This window comes from Delphinus delphis, chromosome 8, assembly GCF_949987515.2.
Source record: "Delphinus delphis chromosome 8, mDelDel1.2, whole genome shotgun sequence".
In the NCBI taxonomy this organism is placed as follows: domain Eukaryota; kingdom Metazoa; phylum Chordata; class Mammalia; order Artiodactyla; family Delphinidae; genus Delphinus; species Delphinus delphis.
The window spans coordinates 98,807,605-98,829,902 of NC_082690.1; the positions used below are offsets into that span (position 1 = coordinate 98,807,605).

The 22,298-nt window shown below is 41.1% G+C and overlaps 1 protein-coding gene across 4 annotated transcripts in view; it reads left to right on the forward strand.

Annotated features, from left to right (window-relative positions):
• The first annotated feature begins 1,399 nt into the window (after nucleotides 1-1,399).
• The window catches only part of CTNND1 (catenin delta 1), a 46,302-nt gene continuing 25,403 nt past the window's right edge, over nucleotides 1,400-22,298 (forward strand). For all 4 annotated transcript variants that reach the window (XM_060018942.1, XM_060018943.1, XM_060018944.1 and 1 more), the window contains exon 1: nucleotides 1,400-1,606. The gene's annotated coding sequence lies outside the window, so the exon portion shown is untranslated. The remainder of the gene's footprint in view (nucleotides 1,607-22,298) is intronic.

Genomic DNA, 22,298 nt, shown 5'->3' on the forward strand with positions numbered 1-22,298 from the left:
TATTGGTAATAATAACTCATTCTTATTGAGTTTGTACTGTATGCCATGCATTATTTTAAGAACCTTATGTGTATTTTAATTCTCACAACAGTCCTGTGAAAGAGATATAGCTATTATCTCCATTTTATAGTTAAGAAACTGAGTCACAGAGAGATTATCTAACTTTTACAAGGTCACAAAGTATGTAGTACATTGACTTGATTAAGTATACTTACAGAAGAGAAGGTTTGAAGCCAGTCAGTCTGACTGCAGAACCTATGCTCTTAACTATTTTAGATTATGAAACTGTTATGAAGATTCATTTGGTAGCAGTTTACAGGACAGATTTTTCAGTAAGAAAGAAAAATTTCAATTTATCAGTATGATTTTCACATAGCTAATCCCCGAATGACCATAAAATACTAGTCTTTGTCAAGCATGTAAAAAAAAATTTTTTTCAATCTCTGTCCTTCATGGCCTAATAGTCTAAGAACATATTAAAGATAACTCTTAATTCAGAAAAAGAATACTTGCTATAATCCTTTATTTAGGCCAAGCATAAACAGAATGTATGAACTAGACAGTCTTAAGCTCAAAGTTAACAAATAAATTGAATTTTCTAGGTATGAGATTTTCTTTTCCTTACACATGCTCTCGTCTCCTCCAAATATATTGTTTATTGGATATCATTTACTCTCCCCCTCAAACCCACATTATTTTGATTTGGGGACAAATGGGAAGACAGTGTTTTTCCTCAACAGCCTAGTGGATTCAGCTTCCTTCTGGTTGAAAGTATAGACACTGAAAATTGTTAACAAGTCCAAGCATTAGGTTTTCTAATTAACTCTAATGCATTTAAACCAAAACAATAAAATTGAGAGTTTACCTCAGATATCCCCTACCGTCCCAATCAACACATTGTAGTCCTGTTTCTAGCATTTCACGCTCCTTCCCTTCCTGTCTTCCTTTGGGGAAATGCTTTGGGGTAGAAAGCAACAAACCAAATAGCAGCAGGCAAATAAAATCAGCTCTTTTTTGCTTCCCCACCCGGAAAGGAAGGAGGGAGCAAGAACCCTACCATCAAAGAGAGCCGAGGTTCTTAGGCATGCCGTTCTGAAAACCCCTTATTCCTTCAGCCCCCTTCCCCCGACCCCTCCCAGCTCTGCATAATTCCTCAGAGATCATATAGGTCTCCACTTTAAATATAAATATATATATAAAACTTCCCCCTGTCTTTTTCTCCTCCTCTTGCTCTCCCCCCCTTTTTTTTTTAATTTCCTATAATAAAGTTTCCTATTGGATAAAATCAGCTCCCTGATTTATGCCCGGCTCCTATTGGAAGTTCTCAGGGGCTGACATCACTTAGGAAAGCGAGGGGGTAGGGCTGCCAGATCAGTTTGTCACCACCCAGGCTCCCTAGCCTCTGGCTGGGTGCAACTTCCATTTTAGGTGTTGGATCTGAGAGAAAAAAAAAGAGGGAGAGAGAGAAAGAAGAGCAGGAAAGATCCTGAAAGGAGGAAGAGGTGGCGAAAAATCAACAACCTTGCTGGATTTGTCTTTCTCAGAACATTGACGAAGCCTTGGTTTTCTTTCTTAAAGGACTGGTTTTTAGAAGTCCACGTTTGAGGTGTGTGCCTTTTTAAAAAATATGTGTATAGACGGGTAAAGGAGGATAAGCCAAGTTGAATTTTTGTCTTATGGTAACCGAGGGAATTTAAAAACGAGAGGGTCTGTTATGCTGACGGGTAACTTTTAAGCAGTTAATTTTTCTTTCTACTTATTTTGGGGAATTTTGGTATTTTTATCATATTTAAAGCAAAGTAAAATATTCAAGACCCAGAAACAAACTTCTGGTCTCTCTAATGTAGGGAGATGAATAGATTCAGGGGGGTGAGAGCAATTCCATAAATTTACATTTTGGTGTGTTCTTTGATTTTATGTATTTTTTTTCTAGGTTAGGCTAACAAACTTCTGTTTTCAGAGCCCAAACCAAAAGTTGGTTTTTTTGGCATGTTGCGTGTGGGTTGGGAAAGGAATTTGTCCGGGTCGGAAGCTAGTTATACAGATGGTTCTTCATACGTTTCAAAACTTTTTTTTCTCCCTTTTATCATTAGATTTGTGGAAGTGGAAAGTTGCAGGGAGCTTTGCAGCTTAAATGGTGATATTTTTTTCCCATAGAGAGTTTGAACGGCCCAGATCGGTTTCAGCCCTGCTGTTCCTGGGTGGATCCTTCTTTTACTTTTCCAGGTGTGGTGGGTAGGAGCCTCATTCTCCTTCTAGACTTAGCCTCCCTGCTTTGCCTTATAAAAGAAAATAAATGGATCCATGGTAACTGAATTGCCATCCCCTTACTTCTAAAACTACCTTTGCTAGCAAAGATTTGTGGAGGTATTGTATGTTCAGTCTGCATATACGATAACGTTTGGTTTATGTGCTTAAAGGAGTAAGGAAATTCTAATCATGCTTGTTAGTTCACCTGAGTAAAGTGGCACATGTGAAAATATTTTCAGCTTTGTGCTCTCTGAAAGGGCCTTGGATTAAAATAAGGTTAGGCTAAGAGTAAAACACTTACACAAACTTTAGTGTTTAGGATGCAGTTGAGAAAGCACAAGGGGAATTCTTATTTTTAAACCAAACTGAAAGTTGTTTTTTGGAGGTGAGTTTTTTATTTGGTTAATTTGCCGTGAAATCAGAAGTTTTTAAGATCTGAAGGCCCATGACTGCTTTCATATCTTATATTTAATTTTAAGATTTGTTTTTGTTTTGCAAACACATTCTTGTAAAAATACTGATGCCAGATAACCATATAACCAACTCATCAGTGGCTGAAAACTGGATGTTCTCTTCCTTCTCCCTTTGAAAATGCGAATCATTTGAAAATTAAAACTGCAATAGATACTGCCTAATTGTAACAAGGTGGGCCTTAATATGTAAGCTGCTCATTAGCTTTAAACTGGTATGTATCTATAGTAATCCTCTGATTTTGTACCCCCCACCCCTTAATTCTTTTCAGACTAGAGCACTTCCTTGAATTTCTTTTCCAGACATGAGTATTTCTTGAAAGCTGATTTCATTCTTGTGAGGTTGTGGCTTCAGAGGAAGTGGAACTTTGTTCCTTCTTTTAATATAATTTATGCAAGGGCTACAGTAAGATTTTAATGTCTGGATCTCCTAATTATAGCAAGTGCAGTTAAAAAGAAAGAAAAAGGACAATGTGTACAGTTTGTTGGGCTGTAGTTCTTGTTTCATTTCCAGATTTTCAAATGCTCTTTCTGCCTTGACCCCAGCCTAGGGGTTTCTTGGTGGATCTTTGGAGAATTGGTCATGTTGCTACCGGAGTGTCAGTTTCCCACTCAGCCTTTAGGGGGAGGGATGAGGGAATCTGAAGAAGGAGTACAAAGGCAGTTTGAAAATAGATTCTGGATGACTGAGTGGTGGTGGTTTGGGTCCAGCTTTAAATGCTGGGCTTTGTGTAGCTGCAGTGAACATCCTAGTTAACTAGCGTCCAGGACTGTTTCACGAACTGAGGCATTGTTTTGACTGGTGTGTACTATTAGAGCCTTTTGGTTGATAAGATGGAAGATTTGTCTTTTACCTCACCTCTACTAGTTCTTCCCGGAAATATAATAAGGGGTGTGAATAAGTAAATCTTTTATTTTTTGTTTTGCTCCCCATTTTGGTTTTGGGGTAAAAAAAGACAAGTAAGTGAGAGTTGTGCAGATTTTTCTTTCCTTGTCTGACTCCTATATGCTGTTGGTTTCTTTGTTATATGACTAAGGTATGGTATGTTCCAGGTGGGGGCCTCCTTTGGGTGCTTAGAGCCCTAGTGCCTTTCTTAGGGTTCCAGTTATGGAGAGTTAGAGGGGTTAGAACATGTTCTTTCAGCTAGGATAAAAATGGGGACTATTGGAAATCTTAAAAATAAAAAAAAAGCTCCAAGTAATTGCAATTCAGCCTTGAATTGGGTTTATGAGGTAGTTGCTCTCTAGGGATGAGTGAGAGAGGATGGATGCAAATAAATTAAGCATAGATCACTATTCAATTGGAATAGCAAAATGATTAGCTCTGTAATAATTTATTGCTTTCTATTTTGGTACCTGGTGGTCCCTTGTTAAAAACTGCCCACCCTCCCTCCCCCACCCCCCTCCTTGTTTTTTTACTGAGTGCTAAGCATTTTGCATAAACTATTGTATTTACTTAATTTCCTACAACAACTTTTTGTTTGTTTGTTTCTTGGTTTATTTTTTGTTCTTTAAGGAATTTGAGCCTCAGAGAAGCTGAGGTTTGCTGAAAATTTCAGTGCTTGTAAGTGACCAAGGCCAGGATTAAACCCTGGTCTGACTAACTACAAAGTTAGTTAGACTTAACCACTAAAACACTGCCATTCTCCACAGAGAACAGAAACAAGAGCCAGAACTAAAATGAGCCCTTGCTAGAGGCTCATCTTGCTGAAGGTCAGTGCTCATTTAGATGTCCAACCCCCTCCGTGTTAGAGTAATGTACGGAAAAAAAATCCATTTCCCATAAAGCCTGTGGGGAGGTGGGGAGCGAGATATGTTAGAATGGCTATTATTTCAATCTTTAGAACAGGAGTCTTTCCATATGCACACCATTGCCCTCCTCGAATTTCTTAAACTTACTAGAAATGTCTCAAACTTCATTTGATTGTCAGTGAAATTTCTTCTTCCAGAGAATTTTCTGGCATGTGGTTTGGAATGATATTGCCAACTTGCAGGGAGAGGTTTGTAGCAGGTAGTTCAAATAATGTTTATCACACTGTATTAAAATTGTCTATTTATTTATTTTTTGAATTTTATTTAATTTATTTTTTATACAGCAGGTTCTTAGTAGTTATCTATTTTAATACATATTAGTGTACATATTGTCAATCTCAATCTCCCAGTTCATCCCTCCCCCCTCCCCCCACTTTCCTCCTTTGGCGTCCATACATTTGTTCTCTACATCTGTGTCTCTATTAAATTATCTTTTATTTTTGTCTTTCCCTCTGTACTGATCTGTTTGAGTGTAGGTACTGTTTTACCTCTGTATCCTCTTAGCACCTATCTTAGTGTCTGGGATATATTGAGGTGCTTAGTAAGCTTTGGTTAAATAGGCACTATGGGAATCAGTGAGGGACTTTTGTGGGGAAGGCTGAAAGGAAGTTGAAATAGGAATCAATTCAACAAAGATTAATAAAATTGCAATGTAATTTTGAAACTTTAGTCTGTAGTTTCAACCTTTTACACATCTCCCACCTTCCTTTTTTTTGTTTTTGCGGTACGCGGGCCTCTCACTGTTGTGGCCTCTCCCGTTGCGGTGCACAGGCTCCGGACACGCAGGCTCAGTGGCCATGGCTCACGGGCCCAGCCGCTCCGCGGCATGTGGGATCTTCCCGGATCGGGGCACGAACCCGTGTCCCCTGCATCGGCAGGTGGACTCTCAACCACTGCGCCACCAGGGAAGCCCGGGAACATAGTTTTGAACATTAGTGCTTCAAAGAAAGTATGTTTGGATATCATTGTACTTTTTTCACTGCTTTCACTGTGAAACTTCAGGAGATTTTGTTCACAAAGTGGGAAGTTCATGAGTTTAAGAACCCAAATTAATTTTCATGGGAAATTTGGAATAATAGTAACAAGAAATTTGCCTAAAGGAACAAGCCATAGGTTATCAGTATGTGATTTCATGTTCTCTTCCCTTGCAAAAGGGGTTAAATGCTTTGAGAAGCTGAAATAGGGATTGCTCTGCCTAAATGCAGCTGCCTCCAAGGTTTGCAATAGAGGGCATTGATGTAGCCTGGCAGGGAGATTGTGAAGGCGGGGAAGAAAAACTGTTCAAGTGGGATATAAGGGTATGGATTGATTTGTAGTTAGTTATATTGTATAATGTATTTTTAGAAGTAATTTTTTCCCACTAAGTCTACTTGGAATTGCGTGTTATTGATTATTAAATATTGAGTATTGAGAACGGGGCCCACATTTACTATTCTGGTTCAGGGACAGTGTTCCCCATTTTTAAGGCCATTTCCTCTCCAGTGAGTTCTTAAGCCTTTCTGGAGTGGTGTGGGCAATTTATTTTATTTTTTTAAAATTTATTTATTTATTTTTGGCTGCGCCGGGTCTTCGTTGCTGTGCGCAGGCTTTCTCTAGTTGAGGCGAGCGGGGTCTACTCTTTATTGCAGTGCGTGGGCTTCTCATTGCGGTGGCTTCTCTTGTTACGGAGCATGGGCTCTGGGCGCGCAGGCTTCAGTAGTTGTGGCACGTGGGCTCAGTAGTTGTCGTTTGCGGGCTCTAGAGCACAAGCTCAGTAGTTGTGACGCATGGGCTTAGTTGCTGCGTGACATGTGGAATCTTCCCGGACGAGGGCTCGAACCCGTGTCCTCTGCACTGGCAGGCGGATTCTTAACCACTGCACCACCAGGGAAGTCCCGGGGTGGGCAATTTAAATCAGGCATGTAGTGGGAACATTCTAAGGATCCAGAGTTTTCTTAAAGCCTTCTCTGATGGCTAACAGATAATTTGGGCATCACTTTCACAAAACTTGTGCCATTGTGTGATGATAAAAGAAACTTTAACTTTTTATTTTGAAAACATTTCAAGCTTACAGAAAAGTTGGAAGAGTAGCACAATAACTCCTATATACCTTTCATTCACCTTGACACCAATTGTTAAAATTTTGCCACAAATGCTTAATTATTCTGTATTTTTTGATCAATATGCTGACTAAACAGGGAATTTCCAATCTCAGTGTTCCATAAATGTAGAGAGGCAAGGCAGCTTTGCATGGTTAAGAGCATGGATGCCAGAGCCAGACTGCATGGGTTCAAATCTTCTACCACTTAACTAGCCAAGTAACCTTGGGAAAATTGTTTAATTGCTCTATGCCTTGATCTCCTTGTTTGTAAAATAAGGACAATAATATTAACCATCTCACAGGATTGTTGTGATGATGAAGTGACTTAATACGTGCAAAATTCATAGGATGTTGCCCAGCTCATGGGAACACCTTGTGTTTGCTATTAGAATGGATACTTTAAGTGAACTCAAACAAACATCATTTGTCTGTTGGACTAAGTTCCCTCTAAGGTGTCTTAAAACCTGAGACTCTATGGTGGCTATAGATGCTTATATTACAGAATAAATGGGCATCCTGGATGGATAGGCTGACTTTTTTTCTTTAATGGGGAAAAAAGTGCCTTTAGCAATAGGCAGGTTTGGGGAGTTACATGGGCAGGGTTGTCCAAAATATGGGTGCTAGGGGAATGGATAACCCTTAATAAAGTAAAGTAAGGTGTGAGTGAGGGAGGAGAAGCTGGTGGCAAAGCTTGAATCTCTTGCAGTAATTTCTTAGGAGTCTTGGATACTTTAGGGGAAAAAACAGCAATACAAGTTTCTCCCACCTTTTTGTGTCTACAAGAGACAGAACTCTAGCACCCAAGGATAAACTTCCTTTAATCTTGGCAGAGAGTGGGTTGAAAAAGCTCTCTTTGGGTTTATTATTCTTGACTTTGAACCAGATTCTTTTCCTTGCCGTCTCACTTGTCCAACCAGGATTTTTTAGGATAACGTTAGTTTTGAACGTACAGGAAACAGTTACATAGCAATGAAGGCAGTTTTTTTTTACTATGTCTTTCTTGAAATAAACCTCCCTTTTTTATGTTCAGGAAACATCATTTTCTATTTTCAACCTTTATTTAAACTGAGACTTGCAGGAATTTTGAGTTCATCAGTGCTTCCTATGAGAAGTGTGCCTCTAAGAAAAAAGTCTGCTCTTCTGTGTGGAAGAGCTAAACTGTGGCCTGTGGGAAATACATATGTGTTAGATGCAGCCTTGCCTGCAAACTTCTGGTTTCTTCCAGCCTAAGATTTTCCTTCTTTTTTTCCTTCCCTCATACTAAATAACCCATGAAGCTAGTGTTCTGAATAGTATTTAAACTTAATTTCTATTGACACTCTGTAGCTTCCTGTCATAACTCCTTCACCCAGCTCTCCATATTTTTTTTAAACCCCCATTTCCCTCTACTGATTCTCCTACATTTTCTTCTTTTCATTTGCTTTCCTCTTTTTATTTGGTGTCTCCCTTTGTCTTTTTGCCTCCCGTCTTTTTTCCCCTTAGATTGGTGGTCTTCATGGGCATCACTTTGCCTCACTGACACATAATGTGGAAGACATTTCTTTTTTTTTCTTAATTTATTTATTCATTCATTTATTTTTGGCTGCGTTGGGTCTTTGTTGCTGAGCGCAGGCTTTCTCTAGTTGTGGCGAGCGGGGGCTCCTCTTCGTTGCGGTGCACGGGCTTCTCATTGCGGTGGCTTCTGTTGTTGCAGAGCACGGGCTCTAGGCGTGCGGGCTTCAGTAGTTGTGGCACATGGGCTCAGTAATTGTGGCATATGGGCTCAGTAGTTGTGGCGAGTGGGCTCTAGAGCGCAGGCTCAGTAGTTGTGGCGCATGGGCTTAGTTGCTCCACGGCATTTGGGATCTTCCCGGACCAGGGCTCAAACCCGTGTCTCCTGCATTGGCAGGTGGATTCTTAACCACTGTGCCACCAGGGAAGTCCTGGAAGAAATTTCTAGTTCTTAAAATAGAATAAATTGTACTCATGTGGTGAAGGTACAAATATTAGGATACTGCTTTTGGTTTATTTCAATTAGGTCTAGATTAGGATTAAATGTTATGATTCAAGAAGATTGATTTCTTCTAGTAATTAAGATTTTATTTTTTCGATTTTCAAATCTCATCCACATTTACTCATTAATTACTCATTTTGGTTCAGTTGACAGTAGAGCAAAAGATACTTAGTTTTCCCAAAGTACATTGTCAATTTTGTGTGTGCTTCCCATGTTCTGTATTGGAATGTGGTCTCATATTGAGAGGTCTCTTTGTGGAGTGAAAAGGTTTTTGTTTTAGGGAGCTTACATTTGAAAAACCAAAATATATTCTGGTGGTTGAGGTTATAAGGCATTGTGGTAGAAATTAAGTCAACTTCTCGGTACTTTTGTCAAGGCACCTACAGTTCCCATTTCATTGCAAGTGAAGTAAATCTCATTGAAATAAAGTAGCTGGTGTATATTCAGTACACTTTTAAAAATAGAGTGGTCTATTTTAAAGGAGAAATTGGTGCCAATCTGATTTCTTTCCATTGTTTCTTTGTTGGAATGGGGGAAGTACTGTAACCTCTCTGTTCTTCTCTTCTCTGTTGACTACTTTGTAAACCAGGGCAGAATTGGCCATTTGAATGTCTACCCCGCTGAAGGTCAGCCAAATCTGCAGGTAAGGCTACTGGAGACCCCAATTGATGGGCCTAAGGTCACAGTTAGAAAAAATGTGTAGAAAGAAAAATGAAATAATACTGATTTATTTTTCTAAACTTTAACTTTTTGTTTTCATTAAAAAAGTAAAACATCTTCATTCATTCATTCAAAAGAAATTTGAGAGCCTGCTATGCACCAAATAGACCTCACAGAGCTTACATTCTAGTTGGAAGAGATAGATATTAAGTAAGCAAGTAAATATATAGTAAGTCAGAGTGTGATAACACTATTGAGAAAAAAATAAAGCAGAATATGTAGGGTGGTGAATAAGAAGTGCAGGGGTGGAAGTGAGGTTGTTTAATACAGAGTGGTCAGGGAGGGCCTCACTTACAAGGTATGTTTGAAAGAGACTTAAGAAATTAGAGATTGAAGTCCTATAGATATGGGTACAAAGTGCAAAGGCCCTGAGGCTGGTTTGTTACCAGCAAGCAAGAGAGATGGGGGCAGTATATGTGTTCAGAGAGGTCCAGTGGGTGTGTGTTGGAGGTAAGGGGGGACACAGTGTAGGACCTCCTCCTGCACTATACGGTACCAAGAAAAGTCTCCTCGCTTCAGACCCCAGAGACAACAGCTGTTAACGATTTTTTGTGTAGGCTTTGTAAGGAGTTGAAGGAACACCTGGCCCAGCCTCCATCTTCGTCCCATTGTAGAAGTTGCATGTGAGTATAGTCAGCACATAATTTGCAAAGTAGCAGAATTTGCATAGGTTGATGACCCTTGTCTTGGAGAATGATAAAAGTAAGGCAGCTACTTAGAATAAGCTTGTATGTGTTTGGGATGGGAGATCAAAATTTTCTTCCCTAGAGAAATCTATTTCTCTACCTTCTTATCTACAGGTTCAAATTTCTATGAATAGTAGAAGTGACAGCCTTCTTTTTGAGTACATTGAGTTTCCTTTTGAGTACATTTGTTGATTTGGTTTATGACCAAATATTATGCCTACCCCGCTTATCTGCTGCTTTTCGTTTTGCTCATTAGACCAAAAAGCTCCTGCTTCCCCGCAGCCCTAATCATTGGAATTAAATGGCTTCAGGTACCATTTTATAGGTCACCGTATCCACATTTCTGTCTGGCACATCAGGGGACGTGATCAGTCCTGATAACTAACCGTATGTCTCTTTTCCCTTTCTATATGTGTGTTTAAGCAGTAATGGTTGTTAAAGCGTGTTGCTGAACCACTTGGCCTGGTTGGCTTTGGTGGGATTGAAGAAGAAGCACCAACTGTTTAGTGATTGATGTTCTGTGGCAACCCCATAATGGAAAGTAAAAGGATATTTGATTACCAGAGTAGCTGTGTCTTGAATCACCCATTCTTACTTTCCCTCTCAAGATTTCTGGTTTAGCTAGCCTGTCCTTCAGTGAAAGAATTTCTCTGTCTCTCTCTGTTAGGAGTTTAGCCCTAGAACTTGACCTGGTTACCCTCTATTCTTCTTTTTAATTATAACTATCTAGTTGTCATTCTGTTACATAATATCATCCTTGGGCCATGACCTCAATCAGGAAACATTTTTCCCCCTTCCATCCGCTTCCTCTTTGGTCAGGTAACTGTATATCATCTTGCAGGAAGTACTCTAGGTAATCAGGTTCCCCCAAATTTTGAAGTTGCTTTAAATAACTGCTTGATGTATATTACTTCAGCATTTATAGATGTTTGTAGTTGTCTTGAAAGTATGTCTTGCCATGCCATTCTTCTTTCCTAAGTCTTCAGTGACATGCTTCTTTGTGGAAATATTTCTCTTTATGCCTCTTCTAAAAACATCTTGCTACTCACTTGCCCTTACTCAAACCAGAAGTTAGTGACTTGGATAAGTGTCAGAGGTAACACTTGAATCCAGAGTTTCTGGTTACTTCTATTGTCAACTGGGCTAAAATTATCTAGGGTCTTGAATGCTAGATTTAGGACTTCGGACTTCTTTGGGGATGGAATGTGGAACAGTCTTTGAAAATGTGGCACAGCTCTTTGTTCCTTGGAGGAAAGTTAAACTGAGTCATTTAAAAAATAACTGGGTTTACAAATTGGTACATTGTCTTCACAACAGTTGCAGGTTACATGGTGGCACATTTTAGATTATTAATAACTCGTATTACTCTTAAATATGTACATATGTGACAACATGCATGCAGTATGAAATTATTATATTGGCAACTAGATGAACATTGAATCCTAGAATTGTGTATGGTTTCATTTTTATAAAAATATTTAATAAGATTTGGTTGGATTTTCATATTATTAAATAAAAATTCTAGCTCTGTATGTTAAATTAAAAAAAAAAATTGGGGTTGTCCAATCTGCAGTGTAAATAGGGATGTCCACCACTGTAGCAACTCAGGATTCCAAAGTGAGACAGTTCTTCCTTTTAGGTTCTGAGTCTAGAATATAGCATTTAGGATTGTGTCATTCTGGCCATTTATATATTTAAATCCATGCTTTCAAATCCAGACTGAACAATGAGCTGTCTGCTGAATAGTAAAGCAGGTCCAGATAATTTATTTTATAACTAATGCTTTTTTGGGAGAGGAATGTGGTGGTCAGAAGGTTGTCAGGGATAGGCCACTACGGTGGTTCCCAGTAGCTGACTCTCAGAATCACTTTGAGGGCTTTTTGCAAACATGAATTCTGAGGCATTCCCTCCAGAAATTGAGGTATGAGGGTTGGGGAGGTAGATTTGGGAGATTGTATTTTTAAAAAAGCTTCCCAGGTGATTCTGATCACTTAGGCTTGAGGACCACAAGATCTGAACATTTGAGTTAAGCTACATATCTATATGATTTCTCAGATGGGTGGTTATTTACTTAGTATAAGAAGTAGAGAAGAATAGTTCATGGTAGTAGACACGGTAAGAAGGTGGCTAATTTGAAGTTTTCTACCTCTGTATCCCGTATTATTTTGGAATTACAGATGCCACTGCCTGATTTGGGGATTCTGCCAGCACTTAGTATGGAATTGAGGACTTGCCTCTTAGGGGGAAGGGAAACTTTTAGACCATATCTCCATTTCCCCTCTCCATTTTGAAATTGTGGAACAAATTCAGGAGAGGATGTTAACATTGAAACTCAGCTGGACAATTTGTTTAAAACTCGACAGGAAGGGCCAATGTTACTTCCTGTCTGAAAAGGAAGTGCTGGCTTCCTTCCCTTCCTCCTTGGCTAATGCTGGTCAACTTAGAATATGGGTGGGGGAGGGGCTGATCACATTACTACTTCAGCTGGCTGTTCGTTCCATGGGAAATAGGGCTATCATCAATGTTCAGTAGCACAAGCATTTGCTCCCTTCTTTCCTTGCTTGTAACATGGTGATGGGTGCTCTGTGGGCTCCTGTCTACTTGCCCTTATGTGATAGCCCTGTGCTAGGTTTGGCTGTTGCAGTCCAGGAAGGCTTCCAATCTCCCAGACATTATTTTACATTCAACCTTATACCTCCCCTGTATTCCCTGACATTTGAAAATAGATCAAGGAGTTGTAGGGAAGAAACTGCAATCCATTTGACACTGAGGGGTAGGTTGTGGAAAGGAGAACATAATTGGGCAGAGGGGAGTGGATGACAAAAGTTTCTTATTTTAAATTGAGCCAAGAAAGCATTCCTTCTAAGTGGGGCCAGTTGGCACTCTTCCTGCTATTTTAGTTCTGGCTTCTCCTTCCTACTGGCCAATTGTATTACGTGTTTGATGTGAGTTTGAACTGTGGTCTCTGGGGTTGGGGGGAGGGAGAGTGGTGGAAACAGCTGGCGCCTTCATCAAGCTATCTCAATTATGCTGCTTTTCAGGGTGCTTAGGGGGAGGGTGGTAGAGGAATTGGATGTGTGTTAGCAGAGTCCTAGCAACTCGCAGTAGTGGGATTGGATTCTTGGGCACTCTTAATGCTATGTGGGATGCTGGCTACTTGGAATGCAGCAAAACCTTTTCCCAATCACATTCTTTTCTCTGCCTCCCCTCCAGTTCTTTCAGCTTTGGGCCTGACTTGGAGAGAAAGGGGGTACGTGGGAAGTTATATAGCAAAACAAATTCATACTTTTCCAACCATTGAGTATTCAGCTTAAGTCTTGGGCCCTTCCATTGACTTTCTCCTTACCCATTTGTTATTCCTTTGGTTGGGTTTTCTAAATGTCTGCAAACAGCCAGAGATACAAGTAGACCAGGACTTTTGAAGAAGTTGTGCTGAATTGCGATCAGTTGGCTATACTGGTCTCCTTCCCTCCTTCCCATCGTGGGTTTCTGTATTTCTGAGTCAGCGTGCAGTTTGTCTCACCTACTCAGTTTGAGGCAGAGAACCTGCGGAGCATCCTTTTGGAGTAGCAGTAGCAGCATTGATACGGATGTGTCCAGTTCTGTCTGGGGTGTGTCTTTTATAACCCTCTTTTTTTTTTTTTTTTTAAGTATCTCAGAAAACTCTTCTACTCTACTATTTTTATCTGCTTTTTATATAATCATCTCACACAGTAGTACTTAATTGACTGATTTATTTGGCCTGGGCTATGAATAAGGGAGAATTGGATAAGAATACCAACAATTGTAACTAATTTTTAAAATTATTCTTGAGTGAAAAAGGGAGTTAGTCCGATTTAGTGCTAGGTAAGCGATCTCTAACTTTTTTGTGTGTGTACTTCAGTGATAGAGTTTGCAGTGGCTAGGACCTGCTGTTAAGTTCTGTTCTAAAATGTAGTGTTGCTCAATATTCTTTTTTCTATCCCGTTCTAGAATGGCTGACTATTGTGTATATACCTGCCCCACTTCCTTTCATCTGGTTATATCATAGCCAGATATGGACTAATTCCTTCTAATTGTGCTGTTTTAGACTTATCTCCTTTTGCATCAGCATGTACTATCCGAATCAGGCTTCTGCATGGAGTACTTCTAGCAGATCCAAGAAGAAGGGGAAAGGAGTGTAGGAGAAAGGGAGGAGAAAAGATGAGAAATGATAGTGTATTACTAGTTAGTTGCCTGGAATGTCCCTCTGGTTTGAGAACTCTGTGCTGAGCCTTATACTACGCTTTATGCAAGAATTGAGCCCTGGGGGCAAAGGGTGTTGTTTTGGATTTCAAGAGTCTTTGGCTAAATAGAGCTTGACTTCTATCTGCATCTTTGCTTCTGAAGTTTAGAGCTGACGTCCAGTGGGCTTGTTTAAGATAGCAGAAAAATGTATCATTTATCCCATTCTTGGTGTCAGCTGCGGACCCTTACTAGGAAGGGAGGCTTTCTTTTCTGATGAGGTTCCAAGTCTACAGCCCCTGATCCACTCCAGGGGGAGTAGTGAGCGGGAAAAGCTGTTTGTTGTGTTGACTTTTTTTTGCTGCAAGAACTACTGTGCAATTCCTAGTGGGCCTCCTTTCATTCCCTAGGGAAGTAGATAACTTTGCTCCTAGCATCTGCTGATACCTATTCTGCCTCTTCGTAGGGTGGAGTCTGCTGCCTTTGTTTGTTCTGTTTGGGGCCTCTTAAAAAATCAGCTTTATGCTTGTGGGGAAAAGAGTTTGAAAGACTTTGAAAACAGTAGAAATGGGTGATAGAGAAGTTGACAGAGGATGTGTCCTGAAGTAGTTTTTCCAGGTGGGAATATTCCATTGACTGAATTCAGGTTGGTTATCAGATTGCCACGATGAAGCTTTCTATGAGATGTATCGCACGTAGCTGAGCTGAGTATAACACCAGTTTTAAGATCCGCGGCCCCCAAAGTGAAGAAACTAGCTAAGCGGGAATGTTGAAAATCCCCTCAGCCCCTCTGAACCCTTAGATCTTCACACAGTATCTTTCTGATGATTCTTAAAGGCCTGAGCTTTGTCCTGTGTAGTGTTGGCTTGGGTCGGGGAGGAAGGTTGTTTTCCCTGAACATGATAAGGAATTGAGCAGGGCAAAGTGGGAGCTCTGGCTGGTGATTGGTAGACAGGATGCCCTGGAATGCAGTTGGCTTGAAGCCCAGAATCCAGCACTTTGTATTTGTTTGTTTCTGGGAGACTGTGGTCTGGTGCTACTGTGACAGGAAGTGAGAAAGCTGGGAGTGGGGGAATGGAGAGGGGCGATGTCTTTGTGGTTCTCCTGTGAAATCTCTTTGTCCCTGGAGAGCAGCCCTGCTACAGGGCTCTACTGAGAAGAGAGCAGCCTTTGTGTGTCTAATGGGTCTCAGAGCATCTAGCTACTCCGAGGGATTAGGGAGTGTGAATTCTGACTGTGGCCTCTTGCGTTTTAGCACTTGAGTTATATAAATGGCTTCGATCTCGTAGCATTGGGGATCTCACTGACTTTTATGTGTGCTACTATTATTTACAGATCTCTAGGATTTAATTAAGAAAGGAATTTTAGAAGGAGATAGATGTTTATTTGTATTATGTTTATTCCCTGTGTATATTGCAGATACCTTGTTGAGTCTGAAAGGAATAGAGAGAACCAGGCAATGCCGGGCCCCTACATTTTAGGTCTCATCCTTCCAGTTGACATCTTACTACATACAGAGCTGGAGAAACCTACCCATTTTTTATTTTAGTATTGAGAGGTACTGGCAATTCTCTGTTTGCGCTTAACTAGGGAATGGTTGGTAGTTTCCTAGGATTTTTTTTTTCTCCTCTGTCTAGACTGAAATAGCACCTGTAACATTCTCTGTCCCCGCCCGCCGCCCCCCACCCCCTCCCGCCGCCTTTTCCTCTTGTTTTGTGTTTTCCCTGCCCTCCATTCCAGCTGTGAAACAGGCATCTCTTCTCACTTTGTGGATTGGGTGGCTGAGTCCTCAGCTTCTTGCCAGGCTGGCTAGTCCCTGAGCACACACACAAGCCGGCCTTTGATTACCCAGGAGGACAGCTGCCCTAGAGGCAGATTGCTAACATACCGCTAGAACAATCCCTCCCCTCTGTTCTGATGCTGGCTAGCACAGTCTTCCCTGCTTCTAGTTCCTTCTGTTTCCCACCCCACCTCTGATCTGATCTTTGCTTTTGGTTTAGTGAGATGTCACGTTAAAAATGAGAGTAGGGATGTTTGTGATTAGATTTCTTTCTTGAGCTGTGATTAGAGAATGTGGCAAGTAGTCAGATTTCTATAGCGGGCCAGTCAGTGGAAAAGTAGGTGATTGTGTACCAAGTAATACCATTACTTTTGCTCCTCTCACCTTTTCTCCTGAGTTCTTTTTCCTTTTAAAATGGGAAATCTGAGGTATTTCTCAATTCTGGCTGTTCTTCTCCAGAATTGAGTGAGGTCTTGCTCTTTAGAATGAAGGCAATACCCAAAGGTCTAGGTGCTTCCACCTCATCCTTTCTCACTCCCCTCCCCCCCTCCCCCCCAAAGTTTACTTTTGGTCACCTTCTCTATTTGAGTTAGAATGACTTTTAACCACAGGAAGCGTAGAAAGTTCATACTCATTTCACTCTATCAAGGAGAAGGAACATGGACTTGGAGTAGAAGAGATGCGTTTCTACCACTTACTAGTTATATGATGACCTTGAGCGGGATAGTGAATACTTTTTTTTTTTTTGTGAATACTTTTTTAAAAATTAATTAAATTTAATTTATTTATTTTTGGCTGCATTGGGTCTTTGTTGCTGCACACGGGCTTTCTCTAGTTGCGGCACGCGGGCTTCTCATTGCAGTGGCTTCTCTTGTTGCAGAGCACTGGCTCTACGAACAGGGGCTTCATTAGTTGTGGCACGCGGGCTCAGCAGTTGTGGCTTGTGGGCTCTAGAGCGCAGGCTCAGTAGTTGTGGCGCGCAGGCTTAGTTGCTCCGCGGCATGTGGGATCTTCCCGGACCAGGGCTTGAACCTGTGTCCCCTGCATTGGCAGGTGGATTCTTAACCACTGTGCCACCAGGGAAGCCAGTACTTCTGATGCACAGTTTACTCATCTATAAAAGGGGCCAACATTACCTCAGAGGTTGTTGGGAAGAGTATCTGTGAAAATTTATAGGGGGAGGTCAGTAATTAATGACTCACAACTTCTCTCCCCCTGTAAGGTCAGATTTTCTTCTTGTAGATAGGGAGAAACATTTCCTTCAGCTATCTGCCCTGAGCTGAAATAGGACCTTCATATTTCCTATGATTTCTTCATAGACTCACACCTTCTCTCTCTTGCTTGTCTCAAAAGGGAGGCATACTCTAAACCTAATGGAAGGGGTGTCTTGTTGCTCTCTTCAGGGCTCAGGGCTTTCTTAGGAAGCTGGACTGTAACTATGATTCAGTTACATGCTTTCAGCTTTTCCAAGTCATCTTCAAATGATGGGCAGAGAGATGGTGGGAATGCCAGGGATAGAAAGTTAGGAGGTTTGGTGAGAAGCTGCCACTTTAAAAAAGGACTGTGAGCTCAGACAGTTGGGTGGCCTCTAGTAAACCTTAAGGTTAAGCTTTTTTTCCATGAATTTTTTCCTTCTAGCCTAGGGTAGGGAAGAGTGTAAGGTGTCCTAGTTAATTTTAGGATTTCTCTTTTATGACAGGAGTTAAACACTACTGTTCCATTTTGACTAGACTTTTTCTAATTTCCCATTGTATACCTGACCTCCTCTCTTTTCCCCTTCTTTTGTAGAATGGAGAAAGGCATTTGGCCTCTCCCCTTCCTCCAGTCTGACACCTCCCTCTGTTTTTTGCCCCTCCTTCTTATCTTTGTTTTCTTATTGGCCTCTCCCTAAAGCTCTGCTTTCTCCTTATAAGGCTGCGTGAGGTGCCTTTGGCAGGGTTGCAACAGGGATACAGGTAAGTAACTTGATGTGTCTCAGAGGCTCAGGATTGAGAGAAAATTCAGTGTTATCTGTCCCAGTGGAAGGCCTTGGAGAGGCACGTGGGTGGTGGGGGAGGAGAAGGAGGTGGCCTGGCCTGAGAGATCAGAAGGGCTTGTTAGACCAGTCCTGTGTGTGTGTCATACACTCTCCAGAGAGAAGCAGGTTTTGTTTCTTTCCATACCCTTTCAGTCCTGGGCCCCCTCAGGAGCTGAGAGCCACACCCTTCCTTTGCTTCAAAGCCAGTCTAGCATTTAGACATTTTAGTATCTTATGGTTTGGGGGGTTCCCAGAATACTTGGGAGGGGAAAAGAGAGCAAGAAGAATGTTCCATCTGGTTTCTGAATTTAGGGTCAAGACGGTGGAGGTGATTTTTTTTTTTTCCTTTTAAAGTCACAGTAAAAACTTTAAATCCTGACAGGTAACTAGAATGTTTACGGTGTCCTAGTGACCTATAGAGATTGCTAGCTCAGCCGCCTTGTAACAAGTATTTCTTTAAAAAAAAAAATCCTTTCATATATTTATTTTCCCTTTTTTCTCTGAAACTCCAATGAGATAGAATGATCACTCCTTCCTAAGAGGAGGGTGATTTGCCGGAGACTCCCTTAATTCATCAGATTTGTGTTGGACACAGTGAGACCTAGTCCTTCCTTGTAAAACTGAGACTCCTTCAGTCAGCCTTTTGAGTGCTCTTAAGTGGAGAAGCTGAGCCTATCATAAAGCAGATCCCCAGGGAAGCACAGAAACTGCTAAACACCTAAGACAATGCCATTTCTGGAATGTCAAGTTTTGTAATTCTGAGAAGTGCCCAGTTGACATGAGACTGTGAAGTGAGCAGAGTCCTTTCTCCATCTTATTGCAAGTCACGTTCAGAGACTTGGGGTTAGCGTGGGAGTGAGTTTTTCCAGCAGGGAGAAATATGAGAGTTGTTCTGACTGAGCTTTGAATTGTTCTAAGCTTTGGATGGTGGAACTTCAAGTGGTGGGTGGAGTACTAAGACTTTGGACTTTGGTATAAGCACTCTGTGATAAGAAGCCATAGAAAAACTATTGACAAAACACATTCCTTTTGATTTAAAAATAAGGTGCCAATTTTCTCTGTTTGTGGTTGAACAGCATTAATTGCTTTGAACTTGCGGCAAATGCCAGTTAACGCAAATGAATGCCTTTTCGGTGTTTGGAAGACCTACCTTTTTTGGTTTGAATGTTATGTAATACAGTTCTGTGGTGTTACAGGTGCTATATTTTATTGATTGGTATTCTTTAATAGAAGGCTCAGTGTGCTTTTTAAAAAAGCAGTTTGAAATCCCTAGGGTGATGTAGAAGAGGAATTTTGCTTATCATTGCATTTAGAGGGAAGGGATAACTTTCTGATAATCAAAAAAACTTTCTGATAATCAAAGGGATAATCAAAATTGGTTTTGATTTCATAATGAAGAAATAGGAAGAAGTGAAGAGGGCTGCGTTTGGACCTGGCTCTACAGAAGATAACACTTCTTTCCTAAGAACCCAAAGACTATTTTTCGGGGTTTAGAGTTCTCCATCTGAAGACACGTAACTTTTCTGCTTTCCGCAGAGGCCTCTATGCCTGATCCTGCTCATCTCTTTGGATATACTTCTCTGAAGTGCATGGAGGCGGCAGACACGTTCAGAGTTACCCAGCCTGTAGTTTTACATATATTAGCCCATTAAAGCTAAACTCTGAAAAGTAATAAAAAGTAAAACTTACAGGGGTTATTTATAACTTCTCCAAGGTCTCACAATTTGTTTTCGGCAGAGCCAGGACTTGAACTCCGGGTCTTTTGACCCCTGGCCTGGAGTTTAGTTTTGTTTTTTTTTTCCCTTTAAGAGTGTGAAGGATTCCTGTAGTTTACAGAGCTACAGTAAGTGGGAGAGGGGAACATGTGGAGACGTGTGGTTTATTCAAAAGCCCTAACAACACGACCAAAACTCTAGTCTCTTGTGTTAACTGTTTGTAATAGTATTGTATTGGTAGCAGTAGCTTTCTGTGCGTCAAGACATTTTCTAAGTACTTTCCATGGATTGTCTCGTTTAATCATCACAACCACCCTGTGTATTTTATTTTTCCCATTTTACAGAAAAGAAACCTGAGGATTAGAGAGATTTGCCCAAAGTCATATAGCTAAGAAGCAATGGAGCTGGGATTTGAACGCAGTCAGTGTGATTCCAAAGTTTATGTTCTTAACCTCTAAAAATTAAAATTTCAAATTATATTTCTATGGCCAATTTACAGTAGAACAAGTCATTGTGGGGACTGTGCTATTGGCAAGTGACTTTCTTCTTTTCCTCTTTTACCTGGTTGGCATTGTCAGACTGTTTGGTCTTTCTGGGTATTTGATTTAATTCAACTTCTTCTGGTTCAGAATTCTTACAGAAGAGATTGAATGTTTACTGTTGTCATTGCTTGAATGTGGGAGCCTTGTTGTAGACTCGTAGGTCTATAGGACCTATGGCTTGTTAAGAGTAAAACCAGGGCTTCCCTGGTGGCGCAGTGGTTAAGAGTCCTCCTGCCAATGCAGGGGACACAGGTTCGATCCCTGGTCCGGGAAGATCCCACATGCCGTGGAGCAACTAAGCCCATGTGCCACAGCTACTGAGCCTGCGCTCTAGAGCCTGTGAGCCACAGCTACCGAGCCCTCGTGCCACAACTACTGAAGCCCACACGCCGCAGCTACTGAAGCCTGTACGCCGCAACTACTGGAGCCCATGCTCTGCAACAGGAGAAGCCCCCGCAACGAGAAGCCCGTGCACCGCAGCGAAGAGTAGCCCCTCCTCACCGCAACTAGAGAAAGCCTGCACATAGCAACGAAGACCCAAATGCAGCCAAAAATAAAAAAATAAATAAAATAAATTTATTTTTTTTAAAAAAAGAGTAAAACCAGTTACTCTGAGAAAATCTACTGTTGGGGAATTGCAAGGTTCACTTGTTCACTTTGCTCCTCTCCCTCACCCTGGCAATTCCTTGATGATCTTTTTTTATTTTTTGGCTGTGCAGCTTGGCTTGCAGGATCTTGGTTCCCTGACCAGGGATTGAACCCGGGATCACGACAGTGAAAGCCCCAAGTCCTAACCACTGGACCACCAGGAAATTCCCGATGAACTTTTTTTAAGTGAGGACAAGTGTAATCCATAGTAAGTGGCCAGCCTGTAAAGACGTTGGCCTGTAGTCTCAAGGCTTCCCTGATTCTAACTGCCAACATCAGTTAATGGTTTGCAGATTCTGGTCTATAGTATAATTTTCTTATGATGTGTATGTTTGGCATGGAGAAGACTCTCAAGTCTCTGAGTTGTGAGGTGGGGTACTATATATCTTGCCTAACTGCTTCGTTCTCTTCCCCCACATATGCTTTCTTTTTCCTCCCATTTACTTCTTTTCTCCCACTTATTTCTTATTTGTAGACATTATGGATAACCCTTTAACCTAAAGATAAATGGAAATTTTTTCTTTTCCCTTTTTCCTGTGATGTTTGGGTAGAAAGCTCTTAAGAGTTGTAAGAGAGAGGTGCTGGACTGTCCATTTTATATTGGACTTAAGTTCAAAATTTGCTATTAACTGAGACCTTGGGTAATTTCTACACCTATAGCCTGTTTTCTCATTTGCAGTAAAACTTCCTTAGAGTTGCTGTAAGGATTGCCAGGATAGTAAATGTAAAACATTCAGTAATTGCTAGTTCTTTTCACCTTCCCTTTCTCCTTAGTAATAAACTGCTAAGGCCTCACACAGGGAATCGAGAGCTCATTGTAGCAGATGTGTAATTCTGTGATAACTGCCAGGCACTTAGGAGAAGCACCCTGTGTCCCAGAAACACTGGTCTAGGTGGGACCTCCTAGTAAATAGTGTTGGAGTAGGGAAACCAGCCTCATCCTCTCCTTAGAACCCAGTTATGCACTTGATCCAGTTAATTTCGTCTACTAGTTCACAAAATAGTTTTGGGCTGAGGCATTACTATTAAGTAATGTAATTGGAAGATAGAAACTAACTCTTGAAACAACTTAATACCTCACATTTGTATAGCATTAAATTCTCAGCCGATCCTCACAGCAACTCTGAGTTAGACGGGGCTGGTGGTATTGGCATCTTACAGATGAGAATGTGGCAGTGACTTACTGCCATTGTTGGCTAGTGGCAGAGCCAGGACTTGGACCTGTCTTCTGAGTCCAGTTCTGTCCTACAAAGCTCTGCTTCTGCCCTCTTTCAGGCAGAAAATTTCCCCCATGCTGTTAGGCCTAGGAATCTGATCTTCTTTTTCTTAACTTTTCTGCCTTCTTCTCCAAATTAGAGCCAGGTGGTCAGCTTTTAAAGCCA